The sequence below is a fragment of the Panthera leo genome, chromosome A1, assembly GCF_018350215.1.
Source record: "Panthera leo isolate Ple1 chromosome A1, P.leo_Ple1_pat1.1, whole genome shotgun sequence".
Classification (NCBI taxonomy): Eukaryota; Metazoa; Chordata; class Mammalia; order Carnivora; family Felidae; genus Panthera; species Panthera leo.
This window is the reverse complement of record NC_056679.1, coordinates 122,200,165-122,222,805: the sequence shown is the minus strand read 5'-3', so window position 1 is coordinate 122,222,805 and position 22,641 is coordinate 122,200,165. Positions and strand designations below refer to the sequence as shown.

The following is a 22,641-nucleotide window of genomic DNA, read 5'->3' as shown; positions in this document are numbered from 1 at the left end:
TACAGGTATTGAGTTACAAAAGAGGAAATAGAATGAATCATGGAAGCAACAACAGAGAACCCGGCCTAGATGGAACTGGAGACAAGTCTCCCACAAAAAAAAATCTTAAAATTTTGAGGGAAAGTTCCAATTAACCAGGTGAAGAGTAGAAGAAATGTGTTCTCAAGGGAATGTATTTAAAAGCCTGTAGGCAAGAGAGAGCACAAAACATAAGAAGAACCGAAAGCATTCGAGTACAGATAAAACCAAAACATTCAAGGGAGGTGCAGAGTGCGCAAGGTGAGGTTGAGACATGCAAAGGTTGATGGCGTCTTAGAGGGTCTCATAAACTCTGTCATTTGGACTTTATCCTAAAGGCAATGGGGAGTCCTTGAAGCGTCTCTGTGGGAGTGACATGGGAAAGAGTTGTAAGGATTGAATAAAATAATGTGTACAAAGGCTTAGCATAGTGTTAGTACCTCATCGCCACTCGGTAAATGGTATGTGCTGTTGTTATCATCTGTGAGTTCTTCATTACTTTTGGCATTACCAACTTGAGTTAAAAGGGCAAAGTCTCGCTGTGCTCTATGGGAAGAGACTTAGGTTAGTTTGTTATGGAGCAAACACGTTAATTCTGAAAGGTTTGTAGAACCATTCTCAACACCATGGAGAAAGAGGTGGGAAGCCCAAAGGCAAATTTCACTTCATGTATATTCTTCCTCCTCTTTCTCCACGCCTCTGCCTACCACCTCCTCAGTGAATTCACATGCAGTGAAGTCATCCTACTTTCTGGCAGCTCTGTCAATTTCATAATGGTTTCTTTGCCGGGACCTAAATACAAAAATGCAGGTGGGCCAGATTATATGTTTTTGAGAAAAGGCAGTGGGGTGGGGAAGCTCACAGTTTGAGAGCCCCTATGAAAAGCACAGGTAGGTTGCAAAGCGACACGGGTCCATACGTGCTTGAGATAATTAACTTTTGTTTTGGCTGAGGGAGATGTCAGATTGCCTGGCTCTTTACTATTAAATAAATACTTTACGTCCTCGGGTAGCAAATATAATGTCAGGGCTCAGTAAAAGCTGAGGAAAGAAGAACTTAACATTCCTCCGTTCATTAGACTGTTCACGTTCCTTGTCCTCTGGTGTGGCTACATCTAGGGTATACAGTAAGATTGGGCTGAAGGACTAAATGGTCAAAGTTGGCAGTCACTGTGGTGTTAGAATATGGACCAGCATCCAGGAGACAGATCATTTATTTGTAGCCCTTTTTGTTCATAAGAGAATGTGAAGAGACCAAATCACTTAGGTTCTGAAAGTAACTCTGCCATTAACAGCATGTCCTTGGGAATAACTTTGAGCCTGTCTATAAATAAGGATTCTTATCTATAAATTGTATTTCTTAATTGCACACAGAATAATTGATGGACACTAGTGAGCGGTGATACTTGTTTTCTTGGCTCTGAGAAATGTCGTACAAGGAATGACCCCACCTGAGGCACCTACAGGCACTTGGTGAGAAAAACACCAACACAGGTAATGACAGCCAGGAGAGCATACGCCTCAAAGAATAGCACCAGAATAAACAACACAGTTACTCTGAAAAATGAAGAAAACCAATATAGTTGAGCTCTGGGACATAGGCTTGTCATTAGACAAATCTGGCTTAGAATCCTGGCTCTATCACTTATTAGCTGTGTGCATTGATTCATTTAATCCACATATCTTAGATGCCAGTCATATGCGCCATATTATGTTTGGTTATGGGGTTACAACAGCAACCAGGACATAGAAGGATGCAGAGGAATAACTTTTTTTCTCTGTCACTCTCTACTGAGTATGCATACTTATAATCATTTGATTAACTATGTATATGATGAGATCATACTATATCCTCAGAGAGATAGAATGTTCTCTGAGTGGTGAAAAAAAAAGTAACATCTGGTTAGAATTTCCTTTTTTATTCTTCTGGGTTGGAAAGAATTTAAATAACTAAAATACCATTTTAAAATATTAACACTTTGCCTCTTTTTGTTGTGGATTATGTGGTGTTTATAACAAATATTTGAATACTAACTATGGGACAGATGCTGTATAAACCACTTCAAAATGAATAAAATTATTGATTTCCTTTAGAGATGTTATACTAATGCACTGTCTTCAAGGAGCTTTCAGTGGAAGTCGTAGCTGGCCCCAAAGTGAAAGTCGTGTGTTTTACAAGACCAGTTTCTATAAACGACTCCTCTATCATCCCTGGAAAGACAAGAAGCTTTTAGGGTAATAAGGTCTAAGTTTTCTTAAGATGGTTGGCTTTCAAAAAAGGCATGAGGAAAGAAAGAGGCAGTGGAAGTGTGGAGATGGAGGTTTCCTTTGTTTTTGTTAATGATTTTTAAACATCAGCAAAGAGGAAGCAAGCACAAGAATTGGGGTAGAGGGGACGGAGTTAATAGAAGTTAACTTTTGGTACAGTGGCTCAGAATATATAATAATATATGAACCAAACAAAATCATATCCTGTCAGGGAACAAAGGGCAGTTAATCCATTGTTAGAGCAGATTCCTTCTCTAAGCACCTGGATGCAACAGCTAAACTCAGGTAAAGGTACAGCAGCTTGATGATATAGACTTAATGTCTAGGGTGCTGACATTTCACAGAGAGGAAACTTATGAAGAAGTCCTAACAGTGGAGGCAGTATGTGCTGTGGGGGGGGGGGGGGGGAGGGGAAGAGGGAGGTGCGTAGGGAGGATAAATTCTTTTGATTGATGGGATGGGAGAGGGAAAAGTTACATGAATGAGAGAGAGCTAGATTTGCAAAGGGCTGTGGGAAGAATGTTTTCAGTTGAATGCCAGGATAAGCAATTTGGAATTTATTCCGAGCCCAAGGGAAGATATTGGAGGATTTTAAGCAGAAGAATGGCATGATCTAATTCATAACTGTTAAAAATGTTATTCTCTAGCTACTTGTGCAGTATAGATTTCAAGGAACAAAAGTGGAAGCAGGAGGCCCAATGAGAAGGGGATGGTGATGGTGCCTTAGACATAAAGGGGTAGCGGTGAAGATAGACAAGGGCATATTTGAGAGCTATGTAGAAAGTACATTTGCTGGATTTGCTGATAAAATAGATTTGGAGGAAAAGTAAAATGGAAAGAGAAAAATAATACCTTGGCTTTTAGCTCCAGAATGCATGCATTTTGACTGGGACATCTGAATGAGAATGGCTTTTGTGGAAGCAAATGTCAATTCTGATGCAGAGAGTGGTGGGCTAGCCAGGGAGATACTTTTGAGCTAAAGGGTGACTTGAAGACCCTTTACCCCAAATTGTACCACACAAGATGGGCCAAGTCCTCATAGGGCTTTTTGGATCTCCCATTTCACTACCAAATCTGCTTCCTGCATCATCATGTAGCCAAAGAAGATGACTTTGTTGTAAAACCCCTTCCTATGATATTTATTCATCAGCGTATGACTTTTATTCTTTCCCAGTGTCCTCATCCACTGATGTTTCATACTTCACTTAGGGCCAACCTGGTCAACAATATATTTTTGCAACAGCAACAGCTTCATTACTTCCTGTGGATATCTAATTAGTTACCACATTTGGAGGACTTTGTTAAGCAGTTTGTGCCATGAAATCAAATTTGGAGATAGTTGTGAACACACCCTGAAAATGGAAGTCATCAGAGATAAGAAATATGCCCATGAAAACACACAGACCATTAGCTTTTGGGTGTGACCTTTGTATAAGTTGTAACAAGGCACCAGGATGCAGTCCAGTGGTATAGTTGTGTAAACAGCTACCAACCTAACCATTGCTCCCCAATGGCCCCCATGGATGGTCTATGAACTCAAGTTACACAAGCTTGACATATGAAAACCATGTGACTTTTTTTTGCATTTCATCTAGCTTTTTTGCTCATGATAGAAGGCCCTCTTTAGGGGAAAGGGAAACTATACTTCAACAAATCTTTAAAAGTATTGTAACATCCAAAATGTCAATATTGATTTGAAATGATTGCATCATTTTCTGGAATAATGATTTATGTGAGGAATGTCATGAATTATAATTAATTTACATATGCATTAAAGTCCACTTTCAAAGAAACCCTCTTTTCTCTTTCAAACATTAGAAATTAAATATTTATACTTGTTGTGATTTCATATATACATAGCTAATATTGTCTCTCAAAGCCACCTGCTCTCCACCATATGTCATTTTCTCTGCTGATTCTTTGTAACCCATAGATTTGGAATTGGGTTAGCCCCAGCTGAAAATCCTACCAAAGACCACATAAGTGGCAAGTGCAGGGCATTAACTAACTCCATTTCAGTAGAACACAGGAGGTAAATTGGGATTAAATAGTCCCATTGCTGTTCAGGATATCTGCTTATAGTTTAAATTCATTAAGGAATTGAGGGTTTAGCTTTTAGTCCTTAAATTACTGAGTGGTAACCAAAATATATTTATTGTATTTATTTGAGATTATGGTCAAATTCCTCAAATTCTCCATGTCTCAATTCAGTTTCATCTCTTAAAAATAGAGATAATCATATAAGTCAAGAACCATGTCTTATAGGGTCCTTATGGATAATGGTAATTGGGAGATTGGGGGGCTGAGGGAGTTGTTTCAATGTGACAAATTTAGAAAAATCATTGAAAATCAGGAAATAAAAAAGGAGGCCTAGTATGCAAAGAGAATTTTTGTCTTCCTGGAAATCCATATTGGCCTCTATTTCTCTCTATTCTTACCAAGCAGAGAATGTCCTTGAGTATTTCTGCCTTGGGTAGGACTGGTTTGAAAGTTTGGTCTAAAATGACCAGTCACAGTAGTAATGGGAGATAATAGTAAGCCTCAGGGATCCTCCCTGCCTTTCTTGAACACAGGGCCTATTCCTCCAGGCCAGTTACATGTGAAGAAAACCTTTTCCAAAACTCTACTTCTTTCTCTCTGCATTCTCCCATCAGCCTAAGTGATGATAACAAGAACAAGTATTTGTTTAGCCTGGTTTTTGTGTTAAGTACTTGTCTGTATTTGTGCTTCTCAGCTCATAGCAAATGACTCTTCTAGCGAAATATAAACTCAAGCTTACCTCCAAAACAGGCTACCCTCATGAATAGACAGTCTCTACACAACAACTACACTTCAAGAATGGCTGAAATGAAGCATTAGGTAGGGATTTGCCTACTGGACTGAACACATGATATTTTCAACAACATTTCCTGCATGTTAATTGAAAGTTCCTTAGGCACAGATAGGATTTTAACATAACAGTATGCAGTCCCTCAAAGAGCATGGGACTCATCTCTTTTCCTATGATATTTCCATGCCAAGGTAATACCTAGCACATATCAGTGACTTACTAAGTGTTTGTTATGAATGAGAATGAATAAGTGAATAAATGAAGGAACAAGTGAATATTGAAAGAACAGAAAAGATTATGGACTAGGTCCCCTTTTTGCAAAAATGCAGAATGCCTCAGCATCCTTCCTCTCTTCTTGCTCTTAGTCAGTGAGAATACTGGTTTTCTCCCCTCTACTCTTCATTTTATAGCTCCTACTCATTCTTCAGGTGTTAGAGCTCAGAGTCACCTCATGTAGGAAGTGACCACTGGTTCCTCAAATGAGAAGACCATTCTCCTTAGGCTATCTTATCCCTCTCCTAGGGAACTGAAGTTATGTATACTTAAATTGGAGCTTTGTGCAATGATTTGCCTCCCACCACGCTATGCTGATAACAGCCTAAGTGCAGAGAGTGTGCCTGTATTCACTGTGTATACCCAGCCGAATTTAGTGTGCTACCTGTTCTAGATGCTCAACAAACAGTGGTGAGCTAATGAACATGCAAAGAAGATGACTGTTTATGGAAGAAAATAGGAACTAAGTGTGGCCATATAGAAAGAGGAATCATTTGGGCTCACTACTTGGAAAATAAGCAATAAGAACTTGCGATTTTGTAACTTACCGTAAGAAATAGGTATATTTGGTCTTTATCCCTACTTTTGGCACTGAGTTCCCAAAACCCTGGGGATTTCCTAAACAGTGAGAGCCATAAGTGTCTTTTGTTATATAATGAGGTGACTTTTAGAAATCACTAGAGGATGGGGGCTGGTTGCCATCGAAGCCAAGCATGTGACCAGTGGTTGGAACTTTTAGTCCCAGCTCAACCTCCAGGGAGGGGGAGAGGGACTGAAGATTTATTTCAATTGCCAGCAGTCAATTATTTAATCAATGATGCCTATGTAATTAAGCTTCCATAAAAAATCCAAAAGACAGGGTTTGGGGAGCTTCCTGGTTAGTGAATACATGGAGATTTGCAGAAAGCGTTACCCTCAGAGAGTTCATGGGGGCTCTGCACCCTTTTCCCATACCTTCTTTCATCTGGCTATTCCTAAATTATATCCCTTCATAATAAACTGGTAATCTACTAAAGAAAATGTTTCTTGGAGTTCTTTGAGCTGCTATAGCAAATTAATCAAATGTAAGGAGGGAACCTCAAATGTATATGGTAGATAGTGTCAGAATTGAGTTGAATTTAACATAACCAGCTGGTGTCCAAGCATTGGTTTGTATGGAGAAACCAGTCCCCTACATCAGAATTGGTCCCAGAACCTTTTAGAACTATTAATACAAAAGGCTGAGGATAACCTTATCAAAGATGGAGCAGGGACAATATTACTTTTATACCAATCACTAAACAATTATTTATGGTACACCCATTGATTCAAAGTTACTGTGCTGAGGGCAAATTGCCAATCAAAGCAGAAAGAATTCCTGCCCTCTTGGAATTTAACATCTAGTGGGAGAGATGGTAATCAGATAAACATAAATAGATGCATAAGGACCAACTGTGATTTATTTTTTAAACCAAGAAAATGTCTGACAGATCTGCATGAAGTCCTAAGGAAATGATGGAGTGTAATATTAAGTATGAAGGGGTTAACTGTGTGGAAAAGGACACTAAAGCATTTTAGACTAGGAACAGCCTAAACAAAGGACCTGTAGCAGACAGAGGGAGATATGACATGGTGCATTCACGAACCCAAAAGGCCAGTGTAATTGGTGTGCAGGGATTTGCAGAAAGAGTATTAGGAGATATGCCTGGATAGATATGCAGAGGCCTGTCCATTCTGGGTTTTAGGGACATGTTAATGATTTTCTACTTTATTCTAAAAAGAGCCTAAGAAACCACTGAAAGGCTAGGTATAGCACAATCAAATCGCATAATACGACATAACTGTTTTAGACTGTTTCAGCTGCCATAATAAAATACCATAGACTGGGTGGCTTAAACAATAGAAATTTATTTCTCACAGTTCTGGGGACTAAAAGTCCTCAAGGTAAGGGTGCTGTAATGATCACGTTTTGGTGAGAGCCCTCTTCCTGTCTTGCATACAGCTACCTTCTTGCTATGTCCTCAAATGGTAGAAAATAGAGCAAGCTCTCCTCGTCTTTTTTTTTTCCCATGACTTATTTTTATCTCATGAATATGAAATATAATGAAAATATTTATTATATTTCATGAATCTGAACCTCGTGGACATGTCTTGTCTCTTGTATCAAAGAGTACGAGACATTGTACAGTCTTGTATCTTGACTCTTGTATCAAAGAGTACAAGACATTTACAGACAGAAGCTAAAAATCAATAGAGATATGTTTGTTGAAACATTCATTTGGCTAATAATTTTTAAATTCTATCAGAGTCTGGATTATGGGGCTATTATTGAATTGTCTACTTCTGTATAATAAACTCATTGTAGACTATGAAATTGTCATACTTTAGATTTTCAGGTTTCCATAGATCTCCATCCTCATTGTTGTTTTTTATTTATTTATTTAAGTCCAAGTTAGTTAACATATAGTGTAATAATGATTTCAGGAATAGAATTTAGTGATTCATCACTTACATATGACACCCAGCGCTCATCCCAACAATTGCTCTCCTTAATGCCCATCACCCATTTAGCCCATGCCTCTACCCACCACCCCACCAGAACCCTCAGTTTGTTCTCTGTATTTAAGAGTCTCTCATGGTTTGTCTCCCTGTCCATTTTTATCTTATTTTTGCTCCCCTTCCCTTATGTTCATCTGTTTTGTTTCTTAAATTCCACATAGGAGTGAACGCATATGATATTTGTCTTTGTCTGACTAATTTCGCTTAGCATAATACCCTCTAGTTCCATCCACGTAGTTGCAAATGGCAAGATTTCATTCTTTTTGATTGCTGAGTAACATTCCATTGTGTATATACATACCACATCTTCTTTATCCATTCATCAGCCAATGGGCATTTGGACTCTTTCTATTCTTTGGCTGTTGTGCTGCTATAAACACTGGGGTACATATGCCCCTTTGAATCAACAATTGTAATTGTTGGGTCATAGGGTAGTTCTGTTTTTAATTTTTTGAGGAATCTCCATCCTGTTTTCCTGAGTGGCTACACCAGTTTGCATTCCCACCAGCAGTGCAAAAGGGCCCCTCTTTCTCCGCGTAAGTTCTCATCTTATGATACTGAAAGCATCATGAGGACCTCATTCTCATGACCTCATCTAATCCTGATCAGCTCTCCAAAGTCTCACCTCCAAATACCATTGCATTGGGAACTTGGGCTTCAACATATGAATGGGGGCAGGGGACAATTCAGTCCATCACAATAACATACTATTCATAGTAACATCATTGAACATTTCTAGACACTTACTATGTGCCAGACAACTTGTTAAGGGCTTGGTGTGAATTATTTCATTTCATCCCCACTACACCACCATGAGGAAGGTTGCTAGTATCAGCACATTTTGTCAGATATAAAGCAAGGGATGCTCTGAGATCAAAGCCAGGAGTGGAAGGAAGAAAGCTGCGAGCCTATGGCACAGAAGTTAAGGAAGGAGATACTCACTCACAGGTGGTGCCACAGCCCTGAGAGTGAACACCATACGTTTTGCGTGCTAGGCACCTCGCTTGTCTCAAATCTGGGTTAAGTAAACCATCCCACGTTACTTAGAAGTTCATGAATAATCAAAGCAGGTTTCGAACTAAGGGATGAAGAGCTCTTTAAAATGTTTTCTTTTTCTAAAATTTTCTGGATTTCCAAATGAACACGCTGCTGCCTGTCTCATTGTTGGCCTCCCATAAAAATGAAATTTTTTGCAGTGAAAGATTAAATTTCACATTAGGCTTCAAAGTGTAACCAGCTAGACTCAGCTGAAATGAATTCAGAGAATGAAAACTGATAAAATATAGTATTCACCGCATGGAATGGACTATCTCAATATTATTCAGGAGATGAAAAAGAATGAGTCAAATATTTAAAAAGTAAACAGGTTTTCTCGTTAATTCTAAGCCAACAAAATGAAAATTAAATCTTCTAGCTGCAATTAGATAAATGGATGTCAATCAGATATGAAACTGCTAAAGAAATTAGCCATAGGGAAGTCCTTAATCTGTTTGGGCTTTTTTGTGGGGTGGTATAAATGCAATCTGTTATCAGCACAGGTATGATTGAATTATTAATAATATTGTGCAAGGCCACCTAGAAACCAGAGCTTGGGGACTCTTAAATCTATTCTAATTGAAACAGAGAATCAGCAGACTGGAAAAGACCCTGACTCTTCTCGAGATATGTCACAGTATGTGACACAGAGGACACGTGGGGTTTGCCACACAGTGGCAGCTGCAAGCTGACCTTTTGGCAAATTTAATCTGCAAATGGGTTCCTTTTTAAGATAGTTATTGCCTTCTGTTATTAAGGAGGAGTCCTTCCATATTTTGGAAAGGCTAGTTAAAAATATTTCATGTGAGGGTATTATGCAGATTGTCTAACTAACAGGAAGATTATGGATGCAAATAAATCAGGTTTTTAAATAAAAGGTTTTACTGACCTCTTAAGAGGATAGTAATACATGTGTAATTGTGAGGAAAATGGTCCCGGACCATCAGGGTAAGAAAAGGGTCACACTGTCATTCCTGGAAGTATATGGAGGTTAGAATAAAAATCCAGGAACATCCAAGAAGCTAATGAACTGAATTCAAGAGCTGCTTGACTTAATACTAAGTTACTCCCTCTTCCTCAGGTTTTAATGGGAGTGGGATATCATACTCTAGGAGGATGGATGAGGTCCTCTTGGGACCCCAAGTAAGTCACTTAATCTCTCAGTGTAAATTTCAATTGCGGGAATAGTTGGTGGTTAGAAACAGCTGGGGTCACTGACCCTGATTCTTTCTGTGACCTCCCTCTGCCCTCTGTCACCCCCAAGGGAACTCCTGTCCCACTATTACTTCTCCATGGACCATCTGCCTTTCCTTGGGTGACTGTCTCCAGGAGCTGTACTGAAGGATCATAAAGCAGACCTAGGAGGTCACAAGCATGACTTTTATGTTGAGGGGAGCAGGGAATTAAATCCTAAATCTGGTATCTACTAGTATTTGCCCTTGGGCAAATTCTTCCATACTCAGGTTATCAGCTTCTTCAACTACAATGTGGAGACAGTAATGTGAACCTTGAAGAGCAGAGATCTCTAAACTTGCTCAATTCCCAGACCCCTTATTGTCTCAGGCATTGCTTCCTAGACAAAAGAGGTATCTAATAGTTTCTTTATTAAGTAGTTCCAAATAACTTAATACAAATTGTCATCCAAATAATTTAGTAGAATTTTGGAAAAATATATATTGAGAAAAAAAATTTAATTTTTCAGTAATAAGAGGTACCCGTTGAGCACTTAATAATTTCTTGAAACTTGGAACCAGATTTGCTCCTCCATATTAATTTTTGAGCCATAATTAGTTCAAAATAGCAATCACTGAAAACTAAGCTTTTCCAAAATATGACCTGTAACACAATCTAATGTTGAAACTGTGATCTACTTCACGCTAACAGTTTGCATGGCATCTGGCAGGTGTGTTTCCTTCAAATATTTAAAATCTGCCACAGCACCCCTGTGAGTTTGCTGTGGTGCCCAAGATACCTTATGTCACTTTGGGTACCATGGCTTTAGGGATCCTATCATTTGATTTTAAAAGACAAAATGTGGGAATGTATAAAAAGTATTTGACTTCAGGGCATATTCATGGCTTAAAATATATAGTCACAATAGCCCACCAACTCACTGGTGCAAAAATGCAGCTTTATTGGTTTTAACTTCTACTTTTGCTGACATCAGAAGATGTACTCACCAATTCATGGTAATCCAATGACTTTCATATTTAAATGTATAATTAAAGATCTAAACATTCAATTTCACACACACACAACCATCGTGTACCTTCCCCTTTCCCTATCAGAATGGCATCCCTGTTCTGTCCTCATGGGCATCAGCTAAGGCACATTTTACTTTTTCTGGTATTCCATATGGACCTCTATCCCTGTGGTGCTGCCTTCCAGCTGTAACTCATCTTGTCCTCACCCCAGATGGTACTTATCTTATCCCCATAAGGCATAAAGACATCAAGTCCTTCCCCAGTGTTACTCATTGTATCCTCTACTCCAGGGGTAAACTCATTTTATACCCCCCACCCCGCAAGAGTAATTCATTTCTACCCTCTCCAGAGGTAATTCATCTTGACCTGTCTTCCTGATGGTGTTGTTTGATGTATATTGTCTTTTTATTTTAATCTGTTGAATAGGGTATAATTGACATATTAAAACATTTGCTAGTTAAATGTACAGTTCAATAAGTTTCAACAAGGGCATACAGTCTAATAACCATTACCACCATTGTTATATAAAATACTGCTATCCATTGGAAATATAATATAACCCACATAATTTAATTTAAAATTTTCCAGTGGCCACATTAAAAAAAATAGAAGAAATGGGTGAATTAATTTTTTAATAATATGTTTTATTTAACTTAATATATCCAAATATAATTATTTTGACATGTAATCAATATAAAAACATATCAACAAGGTGTTTTACATCTTTTTCACATTAATTCTTTGAAATTTATTGTGTATTTTACCCTTACAGGGTATCACAATTCAGACACAAAATTTTCATCAAAAACATGTGATTTGTATTTAGATTTTATATAATTCACAGTTGAAGAAACAGATGAAATGGCCTAATTTGCTCCAAACATACTTAAAAGTTTTCCATTGTAATTTTTTTTTAATGTTTATTTATTTTTGAGAGAGAGAGAGACAGAGTGTGAGCAGGGGAGGGTCAGAGAGAGAGGGAGACACAAAATCTGAAGCAGGCTCCAGGCTCTGAACTGTCAGCACAGAGCCCGACATGGGGCTCAAACTCACGAACCGTGAAATCATGACCTGAGCCGAAGTTGGATGCTTAACCTAGTGAGCTACCCAGGTGCCCCTCCATTGTAATTTTTAATTGTATTTATATATAAGTTTTATATAATGAAAAATCCAATCCTTCAGTCCTAAGAACCATATGTCAAGTGCTCAATAGTCCTCTGTGGCTAGGGACTACCATATTGGATGGCACAGAAGATATTTCCATTACCTCAAAAAGTTCTGCTTTTTTGAATCAACTCCCTCTTCCCACAGTCTGACACTAGGAACTGATGATCTGTCATTTGTCACTATGGTTTTGTCTTTGTAGAATATCATATTAATGGAATCATGCAGCATGTAGCCTTTTGTTTCTGGATTCTTTCACTTACCACAAGATTTTGAGATGTATCTGGATTACACTGATCAGTGGTTAGTTCCTTTTATTTCTTGAATAGTAAGGTATTACATTGTGTGGAAGCACTACGATGTTCACCAGTTGGTAGACATTTGGATTGTTCCAATTTTTGGCTATTATGAATAAAAGCTGTTATGAACATTCAAATACAAATATTTGTGTGGACATATGTTTTTATTTCCCCTGAATAAATGTCTATGAATGGACTGAATGGTGTGTGTTTATAGGAAACTACCAAATATTTTCCAGAGTGCAATTTTGCACTCCCACCATGACCTTGTGAGATTGCCGGTTTCTACATATCCTCACCAACACTTGATACAGTTAGTCTTAGCAATTTTAGTAGGTATGCAGCACTTTTCATTGTGGCTTTAATTTGCATTTCCCTAATGACTAATAATATTGAACATATTTTCATGTCCTTGTTTGCCATTTGTACATTTACTTCGGTTAAGTATCTTCACCTGTTTTGCTCCCATTTTTACCAGGCTGTCTTTTTATCACGGGGTTGTAGGAGTTGTTTAAAATAGGCTGGATATAAGTTCTTTATCAAATATGTTTAGTTTATACTTTCTCTTAGTCCTGGCTTGGGTGTGACTTTTTTCTGTTTCCTGCTGTTGATGTTATTATCTGCTATTGTTGAACGTGGTCCTGCAGTGACCTCCAGTCCAATGTCCACACATTCATTTGGCTCCTGGCAACTTTGGGTCTACCAGCATGTTCTTGACTGTTGCTGCTTTTCTCTCGAACTGTAGGGGTCATAGGAACTTCTAGCATTCTCTTTCTCCTGATGCTGGGATTATGGAATTCCAAGAAGATGTACTCAGCAGTCTACATGAACAATTGTCACAACTGTCACTCAGGCCCCGCATTGGTTAGACAGAAGGATTCTCCATCTCTAAGAAGTTTATAACCTCTGGACTATACTTTAGATCTTGAGGTACTGGTTCCCCCCCCCCCCCCACCAACCCGTGCTGTCTGTGAGATTTCCCATATCTATCTGTAATTTCTATCACTCATCTCCCCATCTCAGGACTGAGTTTAATGAGCCTTATCAGAAATTCAGGGGACATCCAATCTGTAGACTTGCCCATCTGATCTTCATGCTTCCTGCCACTTGGTCAGACTTTGGTTTCCTTTCATAATAATGCTCTTATGCAATCCACTTGCATTCTTCCCTTTTTTTTCTTCCTCATAGAATAAATGCCAAGCTTTCAATCTGCCAGGCATTGGTGCTTAGTATTAAAAGCCAAGCTTTTGATCTTCAAAAGTCCTTTTTATTCCCCTCCCAGGCTCCAGACTCTAAGATTAATATCCCTGCTCTAAGTTATAAAAGCGTAGTTGGAAACAAATAAACAAAGAATGTAACACTTTGGTTTTTGGGGTTCTGCCTTCTTTGGTTCTGAGTTGAGTGTACAGAGGGAGCTATCTCTACTGCCTGAATGATAGGTCCGAGGAGGAGTGAGAGAGAGTCACCTCCTAACTCTACAAAATGTTATCCTACCTCTGTTGGCTCTCAGTAGGTAAAAAAAAATTCACTAAGAGGACAGTCCCTACAGAGATAAGATGCACTAATAACTCAGAAGCTGGAAGGCTAGAGCACATTCGGAAAATGACAATAAAAACGATTGTTATGTTGATCATGATAATGTCAGAATCTCCCGTTTGCTGTAGATTTACATGTGCCAATTCTGGCTCAGTTATTTTGGTTCTATTAGCCTATAATGTTGATGATTATGATTCTCATTTTGCTATTGAAGAAACTCAGGATTTTTATGTAACCTTAACTTTCCTGAGGTCAATAAGTTTTTAGTACCTCCAGGTCAATCTGATTTTAAAGCATGTATTCCTAACCATTCAAACTATGGTGCTCAAGCTATTCGAGGACCCCTTTACAACCTTAAAAATGATCGAGGACCCCAAAGAGTTTTAATTATGTGAGTCACTATCTTCTTATTTAGTTTATCAGAAATTAAAACAGATTTTAGAAATATTTATTAATTCATTTTAAAATAACAATAATAAATCCATTGCATGTTAATACCCACAATGTACTTTTACCAAAAGTTACTATATTTTTCAAAACAAAATATTAGTAAGAAGACTAACATTACTTTATATTTTTTGTAAATCTCTCTGATGTCTGGCTTACTAGAAGACAGCTGTGTTCTACTATATGCTTCTGTATTTGGTCTATTGTGATATCACACATTGTGTAGCCTCTGGAAAACTCCACTGTACACACATGAGGAAATGAGAGTAAAATGGCAAACAACTTCTAAGTATTATAAACTAGTGTTGATTTGTAGACCCTCTAAAAGGGTTTCAGGGAGCCCTAGAGGTGCTCAGACTATAATCTGAGAATTGCTGCATTAGGATAATTACAAATATATTTGATTCCAGTGTAGCAAAAATCTATTATGTGTAGACAGGAAGTGGGTTTTGAATTGGGAAGTATAGATTAGAACCAAACCATGAGGGGGTGCTAGCCAAGTTAAGGAATCGAGATGTCATTCTGAAGGAATTGAGAGATCATAGATGCCCTTCAGCTTGGTCAGAGCTTTGCGGGGAGGGGCAGAATTAGTCTGTCAATAAATGAGTAGGATGGCTTGAAGGGAGTAATGCCAACAGTAAGAACACTGTAAAGAGGCAGTGGATCTAGACCTCTTAGGATTTAGTGAAAAATAAATGTGTTAATTTATATAAAATGCATAGAACAAAGCCTGCTCCATAGTAAGAACTGTTAGAAGCACTTATAGCCGGGGTGGCTGGCTGGCTCACTCGACAGAGCCTGCAACTCTCAATCTCAGGGTCTTGAGTTTAAGACCCACGTTGGGTGTGGACCTACTTAAAAAAAAAAAGTACTGGTAGTAGTTGTAGCAATAGTGCTATGGCTACCATTACTAATATTAAATAATCAGCGAAAAATTCCAGAAGTAGGAAGAATTAGACATTTTGCAATAGGATGTGGTTTGTTAATAGGACGTAGTTGCTGATTGGATGTCGGGGTGAGGAAACTGAAAATGTTAAGTTAGTGATTTTTTGCCATTTGGCTACTTTAGGGACCCAGGTAGTATTTTGACAGAGAGTTTATTCTCAGTAAATATTTGAAAGGACTGGAGGGTGAAGGGAGGCATGGAAAGAGGTGAAGAAGCCCTTGGGGCAAGGAAGATGACGTCTGTTGGTTTTGGTGTTGAGATGCCTGTGGAAAATACACATGATGAAATCCTTAAATAGATAAAACACAAGACCATACACGATGAGTTCATGTCCCTCCTGTGCATTTAAAAAAAAATATTTGTTTATTTTTGAGAGAGAGAGAACACACACAGTAGCATATATAAGCAAGAAAGTGGCAGAGAGAGAGAGACAGAGAGATTCCCAAGCAAGCTCCACGCTCAGCACAGAGCCATACGAGAGGCTCTTGAGATCATGACCTGGGCCCAAATCAAGAGTCAGATGCTTAACCTACTGAGCTACCCAGGCACCCCCTGCTGTGCTTTAAGCTCCTCAGAGGGTTTTCATCACACCTTGGATTTTACTCTAATTTCCTACAATAGCCTACAGGCCCAATGTGTTAATGGTTCTCATTACCCTTCCAGTTTCATCTTGGGCCATCCTCCCTTTCCATTACTTTGATCCAATATGACAGATCCTTGAGTGCCCCCCTCCCCACCCCAAGCTGTTTCCCACCTTAGGGTATTTACACTACTGTTCCCTGTTTTGCACTGCACCACCCATCACACCACCCCTTCGCATAGCTGGACTGTTGAATCTGCTGAAATGTTACCTGCTTGAGAGCCCTTCCCTGATCATTCCATCCAAGTGAGTCTCCCTCCCCTTTGCATTCTTTTCTCTCATCAAATTCTCTTCATTATCTTCACAGACAGCATTTCATGACGAGACTTTCTATTTCATTCATCATCACTGGCATAGTGCCTAGGGAAGGTCCTCAGATAGAATGCGTATTTGTTTCATGAGTGAATAAATGGGATTCAGGAGATAGAGTGAAATAGAGAGTGAGCCTTAAAATGTAGGGGAGGTCTGTGCTTTGGTTTGAATTTGTTTGATATTTTAACACCATTAAGCCACCAATCTTCATTGGGAGATTCTTCATCATATTTGAGTTCAAAATTGTGTGTACCTCAATCTGTGTGATCTCTTCAGTTTTATTTACCCATGTTGTCTGCTAGAATAACCTTTGAAAGTTGCGAAGGTGGCAACAAGGACATAACGCTCCCTTAGAAGAGACCATAGCCTACCCTGCCCTAAAGTCCCAGTAAAGGATGGCTCTTCCTGCTTCCACACTGCAGCTTCTTCACCCTGTAAACAACTTTGCCTTTACTCAAAGGTCTGGTGCTATCTATATTCTAGAAAAAGAGTAGCCAATTGACTCCGGTATGTTTTCTGACTTGGCCTCTTTTTCATTGGGTTGACCTATTAGCAGATACCTTCTGGGAATTGTGAAAATAATACTTAAAAGAATCTTGATGGGCACCTGAGTTCAAGCCTCACATTGGGTGTAGAGATTACTCTAAATAAGTAAGTAAGTAAGTAAGTAAGTAGATGTTATGGCAATATATTTGGCCTCTGTTTTCTTGTAGGAAACTTTTAGAATCCTCTGTTTATCATTGGTGTTCTGAAAATTCAAGAAAATCATGCATTTGTAGGTCTTAAAAAAATAATCAATATAGATACCCAGTGGGTCCTTAATCTTGAAGACTCCTGTTATTCAACTGGGGGACATTCTCTTTAAGTATTTTTTTAAATAATTTCTTTCCTTTTGATTTCCTAATCAGAAAAGGAGCTTTCTGATACTTCTGATACTTCTGACTGTTTGGCTTTCTAGAATAATTTCCTAATTTTATTATCTAATACTTCCTTTATCTTTTTGTTCTACTTCCCACCCCACCCCCAGCTTTATTTATTGACAAATAAAACTTGTATGTATTTAAGGTGCACAAAGCAATGTCTTTATATAAGTATACATTGTGAAATGATTAACCCAATTAAATTAATTATCAAACTAATTAACATATCCATTATCTCATATACTTTGTGTGTGTGTGGTAAGAGCACTTAGGATCTCCACTGTTGGCAAATTTCATGTATACGGTACACAATTGTTAACTACAATCACCTAGTAGTATAGCCACCTACTGCTTGCTCCAGAACATATTCATCTTTTTTTTTAATTTTCTAATATGTTTTTATTTTAGAGAGAGTGCACTCCAGTGGGGGGAGGGGCAGAGGGAGACAGAAAGAATCTCAAGCAGTCTCCATGCTCAGTGCAGGACCCAACACAGGGCTTGATCCCAAGACCCTGGGATCATGACCTGAGCCAAAATCAAGAGTCACATGCTCAACCAACAGAGCCACCCAGACCGGCCTGAACATATTCATCTTATAACTGAAAGGTTTTACCCTTTGATCAGTATCTCTCCTGTTCTCCCACCTGCTCCCCCCCACCCAGTGTTGGGTAACCTCTCTTCTTTATTAGTATATATATATATATATATATATATATATATATATATATATATATAATTAGTATATATATATATAATTAGTATATATATATATAATTAGTATATATATATATACTAATTAGTATATATATATAATTAGTATATATATATATATATATATACACACACATAATATTAAGTATAAATACATTATTTTCTTTATTCATTTATTCATCAACAGACACTAGGTTGTTTCCGTATCTTGGCTACTGTGAATAATGCTGCAGTGAACATGGGAACACACATTATACCTTAGAGATAGTGATTATTTATTTTTTTGTATTATACCCAGAAGTGGAATTGCTAGATAATATGGCAGGTCTATTTTTAATTTTTTTGAGGAACCTTCATACTGTTTTCTATCAGTTTTACATTTCCCCCCACAGTGCACAGGGGTTCCCTTTTCTCCACATCCTCATTAACACTTGCTGTTGGTTGACTTTTTAAATAATAGCTATCCTAACAGGTGTGAGATGTTAACTCATTTTGGTTTTGATTTGCATCTCCTTGTTGATTAGTGATGTTGAGCACCTTTTTATGTACCTGTTGGCCATTTGTATGTCTTCTTTTGAAAACTGTTTATTCAGGTTCTTTACTCAGTTTTAATTGAGCTATTTGTTATGTTGCTATTGAGTTATAGGAGTTCCTTACACACTTTAGATATAAACCCCTTATCAGATATATTGCTTGCAAATATTCTTTCATTCCATAGGTTGCTTTTTCATTTTTATTGTTTATTTTGCTATGTAGAGGGGCACCTGGGTGGCTCAGTCAGTCAAGCTTCTGACTTCCACTCAGGTCATGATCTATGCTGACAGCTCAGAGTTTGTAGCCTGCTTCAGATTCCGTGTCTATTTCTACCCCTCCCTTGCTCACACTTTGTCTTGCTCTCAAAAATAAATAAACATTAAAAAAAATTAAAAAATTATGGGGCGCCTGGGTGGCTCAGTCGGTTGAGCGTCCGACTTCGGCTCAGATCATGATCTTATAGCTCGTGAGTTCGAGCCCCGTGTCGGGCTCTGTGCTGACAGCTCAGAGCCTGGAGCCTGCTTTGGATTCTGTGTCTCCCTCTCTCTGTCCCTAACCCACTCGCATTCTGTCTCTCTCTCAAAAATAAACATTAAAATTTTTTTTTAATTAAAAAATTATTTTGCTGTGTAGAAACTTCTTAGTTTGACATAATCCCACTTGGTTATTTTTGTGCTTTTGTGTTGTATCCAAAAAATCATTGTCAACATCAGTGTTAAAGACCTTTCCCTTATGTTTACTCCTGAGAGTTTTATAATTTCAGGTCTTATGTGTAAGTCTTTAATCCATTATGAGTTGATTTTTGGGTGTGGTGTAAGAAAAGGATTCAGTTTCATTCTTTTGCATGTTGCTATTCAGTTTTCCCAACACCATTTATTGAAAAGACTATTTTCCCCTTGTGTATTCTTGGCACCTTAGTCATAAATTAGTTGACCATATATGCATGGGTTTATTTCTGGGCTTTCTATTCTATTCTTTGACTTCTAACCTTCCAATGATTTAAAAACAAATTAGCCATATTTTTTGTTTCATTCCATGGGTTTTTTCTTATACTCTATGTGTTCCTTTTTTATAGCATCTTCTTCTTGATTTGTTCATTTGTTCATGATCTTCATGTCTCTTTTTTAGTGTTTCTGCAAGTGCTAATTAGCGTTTATGTTCCTAATAGTATATCTGTGTCCACCAGTATCTATTGTCATGCGTTTCTTGATTTTTTTTTTACATTGTACATTTTACTCAATTATCTAGATGGTCTTATATTGCCTAGCCATATGTGAGAATGAATCAATAGAACAGCTGAATGAACACGAATAGGATTTAACACTGGCTGCTTTCATAGTAGAGTGAGCAGGCAGGGGAATGAACTTGCATTGGGGAATCTCTAAATGCCAGAATAAAGACCCTTTCACTTTGGACAACCAACTCCCAAACTCACCATCTTAGACTACCCCAAATTATTTAAATTTTTTTCAAAGGGAAGAATCTTCTGTTTTATCCTCCCAGGGTGAAGTAGGGAGAAGAGTTAAGTGGTGGGGATGGAGGGCAGATGAATTGATTTTTCTATGGATTCTACTTTAACATTCCTTCCCTTTTTTGGTCCTGATCTTCATGTCATTTTTGGTGTTCCTAAGTCCTGAATCTCTTCAGGTTTCTGCAAGGTAGAGGAGTGCTCTGTTTGGTCTGGTCACATCTCCCCTTCAGTGTCATTATCCTTCTATCTACTTTTCTTCTCCCAGGAACATGAAATCCATAGTCCTCCTAATAGTCTCTATACAATATAGTCTCTTCATTGTTGTGAGGTCACATACGCTTTGTTCCTTTACTGTCATTTAAAAGACATCTTTGGAAAAAGAGATGATAAATACATTGTCAGTTCACTGTTATCCTTTCTTTCTTTTCCCGCTTTTCCTAAATCAATGAAAACCATTATCTTCTTAAAAGACAAAGCCAGGGCACCTGGGTGGCTCAGTCTGTTAAGCATTTGACTCTTGGTTTCACCTCAGGCCATGATCTCACGGTTTGTGAGTTCGAGCCCCGTGCCAGGCTTTGTTCTGAGAGTGGAGAGCCTGCTTGGGATTCTCTTTCTCCCTCTTTTTCTGCCTCTCCCCTGCTTGTACTCTCAGTCTCTCTCTCTCTCTCAAAATAAATAAATAAACTTAAAAAAAGACAAAGCCAGCCTCCTTCATTTGGCCTACTTCTACATTCTGCAACTTTGTTTTAAAGTAGAAAAGCTTTCTTTGGGAGTTTGAACCTCCACTTTTCCCCAATCACACAGAATTTCTCTGTTTTTTTTTTTTTTTTTTCGTTACTAAATCCCCCTTTTGCCTTTAAATCTTGGAATATTTCAGTACTCAATGGATAGGTACATACCATTTTGAGTAATAGAAAAGTAAATCATCAAAAAACACAGGAAAGGACTTTAAAATGTTTTTCAACAATTAGAAGTCCAATGATTTCTTTATAGTTTCCTAAGCTACCACCATCACAGGGCACTTCGAACTGAACAACATTTTTGAGAGAAAACTCATTCTGATAATGGTTTAGATGATTTCTTCAAGAAAACAAGAAATAAGGATTACATATAGATTTTTGGTTTTTTGAAAAATTATTAAGTGTGTACTTACTGGATAAAAGAGCTTAAACAGAGATTTCCTTGGGAAAATGTAAATGGACCCCTTATGGATCCATTGGTTAAGAGTCAAGTAAAACTGGGTTCAAATCCCAGATCTGATCCATTCTACTTGCTCTAACTTAACCTCTCCGAGTCTCAGTTGCCTCAGTAGTAAATGGTACTACTGAAACTTCCCTTGTGGGGTGGACACGAGAGAGAGAGGTAATGTGTACACAAAGACATAAGCACAATGCCTGACAGTTAGTAAGCACTCATCAAATGGCAGCTGAGGTGATCATGAGGTAAACAACCTTTAGAAAGTAATTGCTTACCATCTTCTTTAAAATATGAGGAGAAGGCCCTTTGTAAACATATCCAAGGTTGGGAAACTCCACAAGCCATAGATGTAGCTTTCTTTTATTGTGTCTCTCAGGCCCCTGCCTTTGTTTAGGTTCATTTCATTTTGCTTAGTCCTGAATGTATTAGAAAACTGAGCCAGGTCACCACCTAGTCAGTACTATTTATACTCAATGAATTGGCAAACAGTAATGACTCCTCAGGATTATTTGTTTTGCCATTTTAATAATTACTTACTGGAGAAGCACTGGGTAATCTATGACATGACAAGTTTTGACGTCTCCCAATTATGTGCATGTTGCGGAATCTGTGAGTTAGATTTGTTGTCCTTTCCTGTGGTGGAGATCAGCTTGCAGTTCTTATTTGCCTAACAAGGTACGGTCCAGGATCCAGCAGAGATCAGATTCTTTTGACAACATTCACACTTGTTTCAAGGGAAGCTACAAACATACAAACATATTACAAGGTGGTGTGGACATATGCAAATGTGCTAAATTTGTAAGAATGAATTTATTCACTTCAAGCATACTAGTTAACAACTACTTGTAAGCTAGGTAAAGAAAATCAGTTCTAGTCTTTCTTTAATAAACAATGATTTCCTTTCAAGCCCTATTCTATACGCAATACTGAAATGAACCAAAAAACTGCTGATGAGACACTGTGTTTTTTTTTAATTCATGAACCCATGTAACAAACTTTTATTTTGTGTGTCAGGCACTGTATTAAGTATTGGAAATTTAATAGTGAATAAAAAGAAGACATGATTCTCTCACAGAGTTTACTGTCTCCTGAAGGAAGCAGTTACTGAATGAGCAGTCATAGACATAGATATAGAAATACAATGCAGGGAGGAGGGTAAAGGAAAGATATACAATGCCATGAGGACAACACAGTAGAGTGCCTGACTTGGTCTGCATTGGCAAGAACTCTTCCCTGCTGAAAGGAGGGCTAATCTTAAATGTGAACGATAAGGAAGCATTAACTGTGTGTGGAAAAGAA

At 38.1% G+C, this 22,641-nt stretch overlaps 1 protein-coding gene across 9 annotated transcripts in view; it reads left to right on the top strand.

The window, feature by feature from the left end:
- Positions 1-22,641, top strand: part of PPP2R2B (protein phosphatase 2 regulatory subunit Bbeta) — a 314,800-nt gene that overhangs the window by 4,572 nt on the left and 287,587 nt on the right. For 4 of the 9 annotated variants that reach the window (XM_042938584.1, XM_042938553.1, XM_042938527.1 and 1 more), the window contains exon 2: positions 1,392-1,511. The exons of the other annotated variants lie outside the window; for them this stretch is intronic. The gene's annotated coding sequence lies outside the window, so the exon portion shown is untranslated. The remainder of the gene's footprint in view (positions 1-1,391; positions 1,512-22,641) is intronic. 9 annotated transcript variants of the gene reach the window in all.